The sequence below is a fragment of the Oreochromis aureus genome, linkage group 12 (genome assembly GCF_013358895.1).
Source record: "Oreochromis aureus strain Israel breed Guangdong linkage group 12, ZZ_aureus, whole genome shotgun sequence".
Lineage (NCBI taxonomy): Eukaryota > Metazoa > Chordata > Actinopteri > Cichliformes > Cichlidae > Oreochromis > Oreochromis aureus.
The window spans coordinates 10,144,806-10,162,121 of record NC_052953.1 but is presented as its reverse complement, the minus strand read 5'-3'; the positions used below and the strand labels follow the sequence as shown (position 1 = coordinate 10,162,121).

The following is a 17,316-nucleotide window of genomic DNA, read 5'->3' as shown; positions in this document are numbered from 1 at the left end:
TATCTTCAATTATGACTGTAATCCAAAGTCTTTGAGGACTCGCGTTGTTCTTTTATAAAAGAGCACTACTGTGTTCAGCCTTTTCTTAAATCTTGTTTGATTGAATGGCAGTGATCAGATGCTGATACGGGATTCTTGCACTTATCTGCCTAAAATAATTTTTTTTTATTTAAAGGACAGTTTGATCATAAAAGGGAGCTGGCTAAACACATATGAGTTTCCTAGTTGTGCTGCAATTACTAAGCTATGGTTACATGTAAGCTGTATCGCAGGGATAAATGGTTTCGTATGGGTTTCCATTTTTTCACCTTCAAGACATCAGGAAAAATGGTTTGCTTGCAGGTCGCATACATATAAGTATTCCAGACCTTCACATCTGTTGATTAAAAATTGCCAGGCGGAACATTCTTATAAATAAGGTTTCCCTTCAGATTTGGTGTTATTTACCAAAGCACAATCTTAAAAAAAAGAAGGAAAAAACAAACACACCCATAGTTACTTGTTGGAATATTTCTTCTTTGCTGTTTCTGCATTGCTCTGATCTGAACTGTCCTATTTTCAGTGAAATAATTAAATTTTTTTAAAAACCACTCATTGAATATAATGCATCAGAATTAGAATACTTTATTGATCCCTAATGAAATTATTGTATAATTACATGTCTATCTTTTGTATGTGCACAAGGATTGAAAAAATGCCCTGACTCATTGAGGATATAGCATAAGGATATCTTGAACACCCAATTCACTTACTGCTTTCAATATTCACAAGACAACTAAAACTTTGATTAAATTACTATAACTTTCTTTAAAGAAATTCAGGCGGTTCTATAAGCACAAAAACCTATTTTTAGATTATATAGATTTTCTATTCAATTTCAGTTAAGTTCAGTTTTATTCATATAGCACCAAATCACAACAACAGTGACCTTGAGTGGCTTTATATTGTAAGGTAAAGACCCTACAGTTTCTGTCACACGTATCATGCTTTTTCTTTGACTCTGTAATAATTTAATACTTTCTGAGTAATGCCTTCCACAACAGGGTCCAGGTAATCTGGAGCAGCTGTTAGAATGATAGTATGAGCGGCGTCCGTCTATGGCAATCATAAGCGGAATCATGTTCCGTTACACTTGGAATTTAACCTGGGATGGAAGGGCCAGCTTAAGCCTTAAGTGGCTTTTCCATACAAGCTGGATACACAACCACCACACTAATTAATAAACAAGTATTTCCTTTACAAAAACAAGCCAGTACCAGGGAATAAGGATTGATTCCTCTGGCACTACACTCCCTGTGCCCTCGGGGCCTAAAATGAAACACATCCTCGCTGTGACAGTTTCAATATGAAGCCAATTTCCTGCTACAAGCCGACAGGAGTGGTGTTGTTTAACTACAATCAATAACAACACAGGGAAAATGGAAAGTACTCATTCAAATAGATGTAATGTTAGTGTTTTGCTGTATGTGTGTGGTGGGTAGGTAGACCACATCTAGATGTTTACAGACAACCATATAGTACAAGCACAAATAAATATTTAAACTGCTATTACTGAGAAAGAAACACAACTCTGCGTTTAAAAACAACAGACTGCTGTCCTATCTTGGTCTAGTTTCAGCTGGGGTCAAAGGGTTATCACTACAGCTTGACCACAGAAGGTCAAACTTCAAGGTCAAGATTAGTTTAATAATACTGTAACCATTTTACAAGATCTTATTACAGGGCTTACTAGAACCAGCCGAGTCATAAACCAGCATCTAACCACACATGAAAACACAATATTTCGTTTTTATACTCCTGCTTTTGTGTGAATAACACTATCTACCTAACGGCAGGTAGGGACTGTTACCTTTGAACAGAGCTGTGTTAGTTATTTGTGTTTCCTGTAAACAAACAGCAAACCAGAGGCTCATCTTTCCCACTGTCAGAGAGAAATAAAGAATGTTTCAGAAAATGTTGATCATCAAGGCATTTCTCACCCACATTCAATGGAACCTTCAAAATTAGACAGTTTTCTCTATCACTTATGATTTATCTTGAAATAAAGCCGATGGCCATGGCAGCTTTTTGAAATAGGGCACAGTGCATTAGCAATTGGAGCTATGCTTGTCATAGCACTCTGGGAGTTGCCGCACACAAACTGTATGATACACACTTCTGGTGAAGCTTTTAAAATTCTTTTATAGGTTTGAAGCTTCTGCAGTAATAAAAGTCAGTGTAGCACTACATCAAACTTCTCCACTTTAACTTTATTCTTAATTTAGAAGAATAAAGTATAAATTCTTAAGGGAGAAAATGTTTCTGTGTTTTTTTGGTCTTAGTTGGAGGCAATAAGCTCAGAAAGATTAGATTTCCATTTGGTTTTACATCAGATTCTATTAACTTACCTTTCTTATAATTACTTATTGTGGATAAATGTTTGCAGGGGGAATTGCACAGCACCCTTTACTGATTACCTGAATATATGGAAATGAATGTATGGGAATTACTTGGTGAACATATCCTGGCTGCAGTGTAATGCTGTTTCCCTTGAATTTAATGCATTTATCTTTGATAACAATAAAAAAAACCTGTGATGTACTACCTAGATAGTTTCCTCTTCAACCCTCCTCTTCCTTTCCCGCATTCTCTTTCAGTGTTAACTATCTTGTTAAGGTCTCTTCAGATGCCGTCACATATGATGTGTGTACGTGTATGAGCTGCTGTTGTTGATACAGCAGTATGTGTAGGTCGGTGGTGTCAAAGCTAGTAGGGGACAAATAGGGGACAAGCGCACGCATACACACAAATTAGTACCATTATCCTGACCTCACGCAAAACAAGGAGGGGAAAGGAGGAAAGATGGGATGAAGAGTGGTGAGAAGATGACAAATGGATCAATGAGGAGAGGAAAGGAGAGTAGAGGATGAATGTGAATGTAGAGACCACAAAAAAGGAAAGATGTTAGTAATGCAAAGGAAAGGAGAGGAAAAAATGATAGCGATGAGTGGAAAAAGAAAGAGGCTTACGGATTTAAAACTTAAAAATGAAGACAACATCTATATCCATAAGAACAACTGGCTGCTAAATCAGGATCTGACAGTTATGTAAGCCAGCTAAAAGCTCTAAAACCTGTTCTTTATATGATTAAGGCTTACACTATTTCCAGAGACAGCATCACAGTGACAGACTAACTTAAAACGAATTTGTTACACTTACATGTTTTGTCTTAGAAAGGATACTAGAATAAAGTAGCCTGTAATAAAATAAAAGCAAGACGCATCCTAATTGTGCATTTAGTACAAGTAGAGAGGCAGAAACAGAAGAAAACTATCAGACTTCCTTCCTGTATCCTTCCTATACTTCTCCTTGTTTTATATTCAGGTGCAGTGATAGCATTTAAGTTCACCTCCTTAAAAATTGTCCTTCTCTCTCTATTTTAAATTTGATGTGCACATCCATTGACAAGAATAGCTTTATGACCTTCAGAAAACAGTATCCAATTGATGCCTGGTTTCTCTAAACTGTAATGAAGGACTTAAACTACAGGCTCCACTATACATAAAAAACAGTAACACATCATGTTTTCCCAGGCTTTACCATACTGAGGTAATAAAATAATAAACAATAAGCCACAGTGCAAAAGAAGATCACAATTGCAGATAAAACCTTACATAGTTGCATACAACTAATTAATTAGCAATTAGTTTGTGGAACAATTTTATATAATGGCATTACGTTTCAGATACATGCTAACTACAATGTGATGTGATCTACATGAAGAGTGAATGTAAATGTGAAATGATCGCTATTTTTGTTTCCAATGTTATATACAGAAACAGTGTGTCAGCAATCTTTTAATGGCCTAACAAAAATGTACATACAGCACTCTTCCACAGACAGATGAATATATATGTATATGTGTGCACAGATGTGGGATCACGCAGATACATGTCAAAGTGTCCAGCTGGTTCATTAAACAGCACACAGATCAAGTCTTAATTTGCTTTGTATCCATACTAATACATGCACCAACACACACACCCTAAATCTCCCTAAAACATGCGTGCAAATATACGCACAAACACTCACACACAAACACACACACCTCCATCACTTCAGAGATTTGTCTTCAATCTCCATACGAACTAAATATTGTTCAAACCCACTAAGTTTGTTTGTGAGATTATTTCTGTGTGGACTGTTTGGGTTTTTTCCCCCTTATTTATGTATTTTTGTTTTGTTTTTTTATGCAACATGCGTATTCGTTCCTCAAATCATAATGTCATATTAAAGGCACATAGGTTGTTGGTGGCCTGGAGCACTGTTCACGTTAATAGTCGATCAAATTAAACCTGTACACTGAAAAATGACGCTTTAGTCACTGCAGGCATGGCCGGTGTTCCAGATTAACTGGTGTTGGATTGATTAGTGATGGTGAAAACAATGTGTTGTAGGAGTAGCTTTGCAGAAGTTGCTACTGACAGATGGGGAAATCAACATTGTGAATGTTTCATCTTTAAAATGCATTTCTTTTTAAACTTGACAAAACTGTTATTGCATTGATCAAAAACAAAAACAAAAAAAAGTATTCACACTGCTTCAATTGTTCCACATTTTGTCATTTTACAGCCTTATTCCTAAATGGATTACCATATAGCCACTCTGCCACTCATGCCTGCTGGGTTGTCCTTCTTGAAGGTTCTCCTCTCATTACAGAGCAATGCTGGAGCTCTGTCAGAGTGATAATCAGGTTCTTGATCACCTCCCTGACTAAGGCCCTTCTACCCCAGTTGCTTAGATCGGCCGGGCAGCAAGCTGCAGGAAGAGTCCTCGTGATTCCAAACTTCTTCTATTTATGACTGATAGAGGTCACTGTGCTAATTGTGACCTTTAGTTTTTTCTGTGCCCTTCCCCAGATCTGAGCCTTGATACAATTCTGCCTTGAAGGTCTACAGACAATTCCTTGTCTGGCTCATGTTCATGGCTTTGTATATGCTCAAAAATGCACAGTCAACTTAGGAACCTGATATAATCATGTCCAATCATGTCAGTGTACTACAGGTGAACTCCAGTCCAGTTGTAGAAACATTTGACAGCTGATCTGTGGAAACAGGATGCCCCTGAGCTCAATTTTGATTGTCATGGCAAAGGCTGTGAATACTTGTCATATTTATATTTTTTATTTTTGATACATTTTTCAAGAATTTCAAGCAAATGTTTTTAGGTGAAAAATGAATTTAATCTCTTTTGGAATAACATGACAAAATGTGGAACGAGTGAAGCGCTGTGAATACTTTCTAGATGCACTAGATGCAGATGACTGAGATGATGCCTGTTTATAATTTCACCAAAGTTAATAAACTCTATGGTAAATCTTCTTGTTGCCATTATTATTCTTCCCACACATTTATATATGATTTGCAGATTGTCAGCCCTACAGCCAAAGCACACACTTTAGATTATTTGCACTTAGATGAAATAGATGCTAGTCAGCTCATGCTACACTGTAGGGGAAGTGTGGATGTGCCACACTGTATACAAAATATTAGAAACCTCTGCAAATGTTTTATATCTTGATCCTTTACAAATACACTCTAAAATAATTAAATATATCACCATGTGTTTATTTTCAGTTTACTACATTTACAATGTTATTTTAGTGCTAATAGTTTAAGCTGGAGTGCGCTTTAACTGGGAGAAAAGTAAGATTATATAAATAAAGTTTATTGTATTAAAATTATATTAAAATGCTAAAAGATGAACTTCCAGATGCTGTTGAACATAGGCAGTATAAAAGATGGACGTAGCTACAATGACATCATCTGTTGGTTTGTCCCATTTTGAAGCCTTGAGATCAGTGTTCCTGCATCACCATCTTGGTTGCAAGAAACCAGATGTGACGAGGAAGAGTGGGCCAGACTGTGAAATTGGTTGCTCACTGGCTGACCACTTGTGACTGACAAGTCAGCGAGCAACGAGCAATGCAAAATACCACACCCAGTCCTCCTTTTTGAAACAGGATATTCGAAATAGATTTTATTTTCTTTATTCAATGTGAACCAAAAAGATTAACTAAGGTTTTGAACTCGGCAGGAAAGTGTTTACAGGGGTCCTAAAGGAGTCTGTTTTCACAAACATTTAGGACCACACTGGCTTCAGTTTTCTTACCAGGACACTATCTCAATGTTTTACACTGCTGTTAATAGATAAGTGTAAAGTTACACACCTTCTTTCCACAAGCAGAATTACAGATGCCTGTATTTAATACTGGTAAAAGGTGAAGCATTCAACATTCTTACGCATGTCGAAATAAAACTGATGATAAAACGTTGCATGATGTGGTCAAAAAAGTACAGGCTTTGAAGTGTACTAAAGATATAAAGTGAGAAGCAGGTCTTTGAAGGACATTTCTAACAGCTGTTTTGTCCAAAGCTAACTGAAACGCATTTCATATTAATATAATAGTAAAAAAAAATAATAATACATTGAAAAAGGAAATTTATTTTAACTTCTATTAATCATTCTAATGAATATACTCAGCTTGAACACTTGGGTGACTTTGTCCTCATGACCGAACATAAAAATGAATATTATGCTAAAATTGAGACATAAATTATATGTTTATGGCTCTTTCATGTCTACATCTTTTACATCTGTTTATGTAATAAGCACTGGTGATGAATTTACCCATAGGATTCCCTTTGTTGTACATGTTATGTTGTTCCCTCTATTTATGTTGAAATCAGTTTGATGTTGGGAAGCTGTGTAGTGAAATAGGAAATGGTCAGTGTGAAGTGTGTTAAACCCAATGAGACCATTGTAAGAAGTAGGAAGTAGAAATATTAGTGTTAAAGGTACCTGAAAACTCAACTTGCATATAATAACAAAGTTTTGTGCTTCATCACTTCCAACCTCTGTCTCTCAATCTAGGAAAAAGTGGAATGATGATATTCCATGGACAAGACAGACTTGTCTGTTAGGTGTCTGTCATCACATTTAGCACTCTGTTATCAATTGTTTTTCTCCCCATGCAGTGCATTCACTGTTTGTTTGCACTATTAATCAAACCTGTGAAATTATACACACAGAGTTTCAACAAAGCACAGTTCCTATTTAGGATTTATTGCATAGCAAAGCAATACTTCTTCATAAGAAATAATAGATTTTTAATATCGTGCTTCTGTTAAAAACATCACATATTGTTAAAAAATGTCATTTTGTTTTGTGACTACTTTTATAAAATCATCCTGAATATATTAAACTGATAATAAATCTGTCATGGCATTTTATTAATTGCATAATGATAGAGCGGTTGTGTCTGAAGAATTCTTCAGCTCAAATCTAGTCATAATGAAGGCAGGTGCAGATGTGTCACTGGCTGATCAGTCGGCCACAACAGTACCCTAGCATCGTGCAGAAAAAGTGCATGCTTTGGTTTTACGGTTGAGAATCCTCAAATCACATTAAATAAATGGGAAGAATAATAATGGCAATAGAAACTTTTGCCAAACTTTTTTTTTTTTTTTTTTTAAATTTGGTGGGATTACGAATAAGCATCAGTGCTGTTACCTATACTGTCTTTTAGAAGTCTTATACTTCATTTGTGATAGTGTGATTATGTCTGTATGCATATATATTTGCCTATTTGGAAAGCCTGTGGAGAAAGTTTTTCAACCAAATGTGTGCGAATGTGCTGCCATACAGTCTTCCAACTAAACGTTGCATGATGTATGGTGGTCAAACATTGACTGGTTGACAAGTGGACAGAAAAGGGAGCGGCAGTGGAGTTCATCAGGAATGGGTGTAGTGCCAAAAAACAAAAAAAGATCAAACTAATTATAACAATAATTACAGTCTGAAAATTATAGAGGATGGCTGGACACTTTAAATTGCTTATAACTTCACTGTTCTCCACAGCTGTCCAATGGACCAACAGCAGCACAAATAATTGTAATCCACAGACCAGTGTAGCATGTTTTTGACATTGCCCCAATCTGACAACAGATGTTCTGTGCATATAGGCAGGCAGTCCATAGCTACCCACATACTGCCAATGTGCTACCACCATTTAAGCATAATTTCCCCACCATGCATGGAATAATCTAAATTTGAAAGCTCTTTTATTTCACAAACAGGAATCTGTTGTGTCATGTTAAAATGTATTTTTTAACATGAAATAGTCACAGTGTTTATATCCTGGTCACTAGTGGCTCCCGAAAGGTTCTCCTACAACACATGTCACCCTCACCAATTAATCTAACACCTGTTAATCTGGTGCACCGCTATGTTTACTGTTGCCTATGTATAAAAACACCTTTTTACACTTTTTAAAACATATATAATTAATGTTAACATGTAGCAATTAATGACAAATAAAATATACCAGTTAGATATTTTATGAACTTTTTTGTTTGTAAGTCCTGCGCTTTGTGCTAGTGTTGCCTGCCATTAGCCGGTACATCTGAAACTTTTTTTTTTTTTTTGCAGTAGACAGAGCATCAGGCTCAGGCCATTAGCAAATAAACTTGCTCTCTCTAAACCTTATGATTAGGAAGTGTAATCAAACTGTTTATCACAGGGAAAGTGCGATTTTTAGGACACTCAATCCTAACTTTACCTTGCATAACATTAGCTTATAACACATGTTGTCATTATAGCCTCTTTTTTGTGTTCCTTGGATTTCCCTTTATAGAATTTTCAAAAATCTTATTATATTCCTGAATAATCAGAAATATTTTGATAGATTTCTTTTGTTTTTTTTATTTTTTTATTTCTTTTGGGAAATACAGGAAAATAGAGGATTAAAATATATTGTCGTTTTCATTTCAGATGGGTTGGACATGAAACAATTTTCACTAATTTTGACCAAGCTGCTAACTTGGTCAAAGGCTCTAAGTACTTCAGTAGCCATTGACATTTTGCCATCACTGGCATGAAAAGAAAACCAGAATGAGGCATTCGACGAGACAGTCAGAATAAAATCTTTCAGCAATAGAATTGTAACAATAACATCAGGAGATCTTAGATACTGAACTATACAAATCAGACAAAATGTAACTAATAAATTGTAACTTGAGAAACTGGACTTCTATATGTTATTTGTCCATGACTGTCTAAAACTGTGAGGTTTTCTCCTTCTACAATCAACTAATGTATACAAAAAATGTATGCATAATATATTTTGGTACATCATATTACATATCCAACAGAACCTGAAAAATGTGTACTGTTGTGTATTTCACTGCAGGTTTCATCGAGGGTCTGTGTACATAATTGAACCGAGTAAATACAACAATTTTTTTTAATGCTTTCACAGAGTTACAGGTTTAAATTGCTGCAAAAAAAAGAAAAGAAAAATCTGTTTACAAATAAATCAGACCTGGACTGTTTGAATCTGCTGGACGTATATAAATTTCAATTATCTTGTAGATCGTTTTAATCTCATCAGTGGATATAATTAAAGAATGATTACAGTCACTTGAGGCTATTGTGTTATTACTGCATTTCAAGCTGGTAATCTAGTAATTCTGTGTTAAGTAAAAAGGTTTTGCCAAGATCTTGAGAAAAAAAACAATAATTAGTATCAATAAAGGTATCATATTAGTTGTGTATTTAATGATTTAAAATGACCAAACAAATTAAGTAAATCAGATTTGCCTTTATTAAATCATTAGCCGCTCGTCACTACCAGCTAACCACTTCTTATCTATAACACTCCGTCAAACCTCTTTTGCTATAAGCAACAAAATGTAAATTACATATAACAACATGTTTGAAGAAATGAGGTGTGTGTGTGTGTGTGTGTGTGTGTGTGTGTGTGTGTGTGTGTGTGTGTGTGTGTGTGTGTGTGTGTGTGTGTGTGTGTGTGTGTGTGTGTGTGTGTGTGTGTGTGTGAGAGAGAGAGAGAGAGAGACCAAAAACAGGAGATAAAAGAGGGAGAAAAGAGGGCTTCAATCTAGGTGCCCTTGGTCATTTGAGAGCCTAGAAAGGAAATGAAAGGTAAAGTGGATTAAAGGCAGAGGTCACACGCACATGCACACAAACACACACACATGCACAGACACACACACACACTATAATCTAAACTCACACATTTTCCATTTAGCAGTAACAGGCTTAGGCAATAGCCAGCGATTTGAAGTGCACAACATCAGACCAGACCATTAGCAACACTCAAAGACATATATCTGTGGGAGTTGCGACCTTGAGGGGGTCTAAAACTATTTTTTAAACCTCCAGAGATTCAGTTCTTACAGAGCAGAAAGAGATTTTCGTGTTAAATCAGCAAAGCTATGAATGCTCCCCAGCGCCCCACGCCCCCACCCCTACATAAAATGTTCAATAGATTGTCTGGTGACAAAACTTTCAGGGAGTGAAAACTGGTTCATTTGAGGGTTTATATTACATATAATGCCTTATGAGATATATTCATTTTTATGATCATTTTGGCATCAGAATGGACTTCAGTTTTGAATTTAATCACAGTAATATATTCATAACTCAGTGGTTCATCTAGAGAAAGTTGTTAAGTCAGACACTTTTTACCTGAATATAACTTTTACAGTATATATTAGGGTATAAGCGTGTATTGCAAATATCACAATTGTAAGTTGGTGCATGTATTTTTATATATTACATAATTTGAACACCCCAAAAATGATAAATATACTAAATATTAATTATACCCATCCATCCATTCATCTGTCTTCTGACACTTGTCCAGCTCTGGGTCGTGGGGGCAGCAGTCTCAGCAGATATGGCCAGACCTCCTTCTCCTGGCCCACCTCCTCCAACTCCTCTGTGGGGGACACTAACATCATCACTACTGATACCTCACCAGTCCGTCTGTTACGCTCCTGCCTTACTCTCCCCTCACTCGTCAACAAAACCCTGACATACTTACACTCCACTAGGCAGCAGCTCATTCCCAACCCAGACGGACACCTCACCCTTTTTTATATTATTGTTAATAACATTCATGGGAATTATTGCATCTGCATTAGTATAATACTACAGTTTTAGCTCTTAGTTGGCATGGGGTAGGTATATTCACAGGTTAGTTTATTTATAAATGTAATTATAACAGACTAGTCTGACATTAACTATCATTAGCTAATAATGCATACATAAACAAATACAAAAACTATTAAGGATAATAATGAATAAATTACTTGTCATAGTCAACGTTATAACCGGGGGAGGGAAAGTGACATGCAGATGTCTACATTGTTTGTGCAGGTGTTTGGCTGTGTATTTGTGCAGTAGAGGGTGAATTATGGCTGAGCTGTTATACTGTGCCCCATGTCACACATATCCTCTCACCTCCATAAAATATACTGACCTTAATCAATAACTAATTAGCTGCTAATTACCATGCTAAAGTACACAGCACCAATTGCATGAACACACAAACATCCACTTATTGAGAAGTTAAGTAGGGTGGTGCCTACTTATACAAGGTCCCACCAGCCTTGTGTTAAACACAGTTTCTCAGCACAGCCACATATATTGGCCATTGTAGAACACTATTTGTCTACCAAATACTGCGTAAAATAAGATAAAAACAATTTAAATAAAACCTTGTATTGATCCACTAATCCTTTAAAGTTCTCTTTAGTGTTTTTCAGTATATAGTGATTGTTTGCACTTGTGCACTGCCCATAAAGTGCTCAAACATACCCACTTCCCCACCAGCCTCTCACCCTGACATATTGGCAGCAGTTACCGTACCTCCATTTTGTGTTCCCTCAGGAAGCCATGTTATTTCCCGCTGGTCCATTAGCACCCCATCACTGCAACACATGAACAGTTCAGATAGGACAGGACTGCTGCTGTAGCTGTCCATGCGAGTTTCAGTCTGCGATGCCCTGTGCTTGACCCGTCTTAGCAATGACAAAGTGTTATTGGTAAAGACGATGAGTAGCAACTATGTGCGGCTGTGTGTGGGGGGGTGTGAGGACATACTGATTCATTTGTTGTCTGATGTTGCTATTGCATGCTCTGTGATACATACATACTCAAATAAGGATAGGGCTGAATTCATGATTATTTGTAATATCTTCATTTTCATTGGATTACTCAAGTAATAACACTATCATAGAGATCTACTCCAAGGTAAAGTCCTGACATCTAGTCTACAAAAAGCAAAGGCTATCCTTAAAAAAATAAAAAAGATAAAATGGCCAACCTTTCCTCATAGGTGGTCTCCTTGGGAAGTCCTGGAGGATTTCAGCATGGTTGTGATTTCTTTTCCTTCTGCCCAGAAGCAGACAAGGACTGATGGGAAATAAAGGTGCCATTGAACTTTGCAGTTGCAGTATTTTTCATAGAGAACGTATTTTCCTACGTATTGGAACAAACAACAAGTGGGTGCATTATAAAGTAATTCGATTGCCTCTAACATATACAGTGATAATGCTTTTGTACCGCTTATAATCTTCAATCGTACTAACAAAGCAATGCCTTCCTCTGACACACGTGTCATCACATTTGTTTATTCTTGTGCTCTCACACATAAAGCGACAAAAGAACTGCACAAAGTGTTAGTAAATGTGACAGGTGAGAGTGAAAGAAAGAGGGTGCAAGATGATGAAAAACAGTGAAAGGGCAAAAAAAATAATGTGGCCTTGTGAAAATATAATACCAGAAAAAAGGCAGAGACACTATGTGAAGAATAATGATTGTTTACATGCTTAAACAAAAATATAATATGAGCTCAAATTCATTTCAAAATGCTTTGTTTATGGCTCTTGGTCAATAAATCATCACAACTTAAATTTAGACACAAGAAATCTTCTTAATAAAGCTTGTCTTTGTTTCTCCACACCGTCCAGTGAAACGAAATTTCATTATGATGTTGTCTTTGTTTTGTTTTTTTGTTTTTCCCACAACCTTGTCCTCCAACCCCTCCTGGGGCATCCTGAGGCTGCCTCATGCTGGTCAGGATATATAATCTCTCGAGTGGATTCTTCATCTCCCCGGGGTCTCCCTGGGGTCAAATATGACCTGATCAGATGTTTTAACAATTTTTTTATCACTATTTCTTCACTCTGTGATTTCTTTTAGTGTTCGCCTTTGCCATGAATACTCACTCCTTTCACTTACATCATATTTAAAAACTAAGAAATATACATAAATGCAAGGAAAAAAAGAGGGTGTAATAAAGGTGAGAGGAACTGTTTAAATCTGACATTCCTTTCTGTATTCATATCAACACATAGCAGCTGGATTACACCTCAAGCTGTTAAAAAGCTATGAAAGAGGTGAGGCTTCTGGTCTGTTCAGCTTGGCACCACTAATATTTACATCCATTTCAGATTCACTCACTAAATGTTATTAAACCATGTGGTGTAAAATTGAGAGCAAAAGCTGGCACAGTACAAGCAGGTAATCACCAGCATGATTAGTGTCATGTTGTCCAAATAAGCTGGAAAGAGTTCACTAGCAAGTTCATCCCAACCTGTTCTGGGATAACAGCCTCTGGGATGAACCCAGATAAGGTTCGGTTCAGAAAAGTCGACACAAATTAAAATTTGGTCCGTTTTCTTTTGAACATCATCATCTTAAACATGTCCAGACAGACTCCAGTGCAGCTGCCATTTTTATATGACTGCAAGTCATGTTATGACCACACTGAATGTGCACCTGTGATTTTATCCACATGAATGTCATATCAGCTACTTATTCAAACTGATATGACATTCATGTGGAGAATCACTATTTGTTGACCAGACCCCTCTCTTAACCCAATCCCTACATCCCCACCCCACTGATTGTTTCCTGTGAATTTGTGGGGCTAGACCAGGGGTGGGCAACTCTAGGCCTTGAGTGCTGGTGTCTGACAGGTTTTAGATGTGTCCTTGATCCAACACAGATGATTTAAATGGCTAAATTACCTCCTCGACATGTCTTGAAGTTCTCCAGAGGCCTGGAGTTGCCTACCCTTGGTCTAGACCAGGGGTGGGCAATCTCAGTCCACGAGGGCTGGTGTCCCTGCAGGTTTTAGATCTCACCTTGGGTCAACACACCTGAATCACATGATTAGTTCGTTACCAGGCCTCTGGAGGACTTCAGGACATGTTGAGGAGCTAATTTAGCCATTTAAATCAGCTGTGTTGGTTCGAGGACCCATCTAAAACCTGCAGGGACACCGGCCCTCGTGGACTGAGATTGCCCACCCCTGGTCTAGACTGTCCATGAGGATTCTGCTGTACCATCCTAATGCATCTGATGGAGGATATTCATTGGAAATGTAAACAAAAGCAAAAAAACAGAAGCAGAAAGACTGGCGACCTGTCCGGGGTATACTCTGCCTCACACCCTACGATAGGTGGGATAAGCTGAAGCTCCCCTGCAACCCTGAATTACATAAGCAGAAGTGAATGGATAGATAAAGGGAAAAATATGGATGAACGGATAGATACCTAAGTAAAGCTATCGAAACAAATCCTAGTTTTTTACTTTTCTATTGATATCATTTAGAACACACTAAGTGAAAAAATAGTGTCTGCCCTTATTAAAGGGTAAACATGTTATTTTTGCTTAAAGAATGAGGGAATTCCCTGTTTGTTCCTCATACCTATTGTTATTTCAATTATTTTTCTACTAAGATTTCTAACATTTTTTTTTCTCACCGCTAACAAAGCTCTTTATCAAATACTGTATAGAAAATATTTTTTCCTATTAATTAACCTATGTAATTTAATTATTGTTTAATTTAAGGTTAATTTGAATCTATAAAAATACATTCATATATGTAGTATATTGTGGTAAATTTTCCACCTTTCTTTAATTATGATTTTAAAAATAAAAATAAATAAGATTAAATAAACACCTAGCTTAGTCTTGCGTGCACACACAAACACACACACACACACACACACACACACACACACACACACACACACACACACACACCAAGGCCACAATCAGGCCATATGAACAGACATATTCAGGGCAGTGTTGACCTATATCCCTATGCTAATAAGAGTATTAATTCACATGGGGTCTGCAAACATTCCCGGAGAACAGAAAAAAAAAGAGAAAATGAAAACACCCATATTCAGACGGATATGAAAACCACAAAACACAGAATGTGACAACCCACATGTCCTTTTTAAGCCCTTTAACATCTACCAAAAAGATGAAAGTGGGTAAGAAAGTTTTAAAGCAAAAAGACATTTTACTATATAGTACATAAAAGTAGTTTAGTTAAATTGGAGCCTCACAGTGGATGAATGCACTAACAAACTATAAACATTTAAAAACTGAGGTAATTGTTCTCTACCGGTTTCCTTTACAAATTCCAGTAATTAGATTACAACTTTTGTGTTTATGTGTATTTTCTCACCTTTAATTTGCTTTCTCAATCAGCTGTCTAACATCCAAGCCAAAGCTTAATAATATCGACCTATATGTTAATGGGTGCACTCACCTCCTTGTACGCATGCATGCATGTGTAGAAAACAGAGCCCTGTGCCTTAATGACAACTATATGAAACTATGTGAAGAGGCGATTGGCCTAGTGTGGGTTTTCTAAAGTGATGGACAGGTGGGATGTCTAATCCCATCAGAGAGTTGGTTAGTTTGTCCCTCAGGGCCCGCCTCTGTCTACCGAGTGGGCCCTGATTGGATGAGCTGATTCTTAAAGTCAGATGGATTGAATTGCTTGGGGCAGAGAACAATAGAAATGGGTAGAAAAAAGGGGGAGAGTGTGAAACACACAGAGAAAATGATTGCAAGATGAAATCTGAGAGTGAGAGAGATGGATGAACGGGGTTTCAGAGAGAAAATATACATTTGAGAGAGAATAATAGAGAAAATCTTACATAGTAAGAGATAGACAGAAGACAGAGAGAGCACTAACTGTAAATTCAGACAGATCACTTTGCTTGGAGGAAAATGAATATGGATTTAAATAAATGACTTAGCCTGGGGAGAATGCTGGTAAATTGGGGTGAGTGGGTGGTTGAGATTTGGGATTCCTAAGTAGGTTTTCGAGAAAGGAAAAAAGTCAAGTGGAAGAGGGTTATAATAAGCTAGAATCTCAGTCCATTTCTGTGTATTCATTTATGTTCACCTCAAAAAAAAACAATTTTTTTTCTGTTGCTGGGTTCAAGTTTCCAAAATACTTGATTATAACCCAAAAAAACGCAGCTTTGGAGTTTGTAGGATGCCAGAAAAGGTACACCTTACAGCAGGTCATTAAAACTTGTAATTATCCCTCCAGACCTGTGCTCTAGACCTTATCATTGCAGTTGATTTTTTTTTAATTAAGTCTATCCAGCTACCCTTTTGAGCTCCAACTTGGAATCAGTTAATATATAAATGACTGCAAAAATGTCTTTCCTATTTAAAAAGCATGGTCACTGATAAAAGTTTGATACATTTAGAAAATGCGAAATGTATTACATCTGAGTTATGCCATGTTTGAATGTCTCATAGAGCACTAATTGAAATACTTTCAAATTTCAAATTTCAACCCTAGAGGATATTATAAGACTTTTGTGACTTTTTTCTCCAAAGACATTTTGTTTTTATGTTATAAATCAAAATGACCTTTTATGGCTCCACACCTAATCAAGGCTGTTGGACTTTCCTATCTAAGAAGTGTGTGAACTTTTATTTCCTAATCACAATTTTTCACAATTACAGTTTTCAGTAGCAGAAATCAGTCAATTTAACATCTGTTAAAATCCAGGTAACACATTAGCAGAAAGTTAGCTTAATCATAGTCATGAATAGATTTGTCATGTCCTTGAGTAATAAAAATAACCTCAAAAAACTTATGATGATGAAGTGGGTGAATGTTTGAATGTAATGAATTAATCAGTTGAGATTCAAACTGAAAACAAAAATGCAAAAAATAAATCAATAAAGAAATAATTTACATAATTAAAAGTCAAATTAATATTTTTTTTATAACAAAAATTTATTTCAAGGAATGAAGCGTAATGACAAATGTCTAGTGTTAACAGTCAGTAAATGAATGTGATGCAAGAAAAAAAGCCACAGGTGGCTCTTAACCTATAAGAGAAGTCCTACCATTTAAAAAATAAATACATTAAAAATCAATTATTTCTTTGGGGGATGGTGCCAAATCAGCAGCAGGTGATTTGGCAAGTGCACAGTAAGTGAAACTGTTACAAAAGCATGCATATTACATTGACATGACCATCAATTAACCTCTATACAAAAGCCAAGATAAAACATGTCATTTTCTTTGAAACAAGTCTGAGGTCTGCAGGTCAGAGGCTCCTGCATGCATAATGTCCCACTTTAACTGTAGGCAGATCATTGTTAGTCAAAGGATGTACATGTAGTAAGATACATTTT

At 36.5% G+C, this 17,316-nt stretch overlaps 1 protein-coding gene across 1 annotated transcript in view; it reads left to right on the top strand.

Annotated features, from left to right (window-relative positions):
- Positions 1-17,316, top strand: part of si:dkey-215k6.1 (transmembrane protein 132C) — a 70,507-nt gene that overhangs the window by 26,565 nt on the left and 26,626 nt on the right. The gene's annotated exons all lie outside the window — the stretch shown is intronic.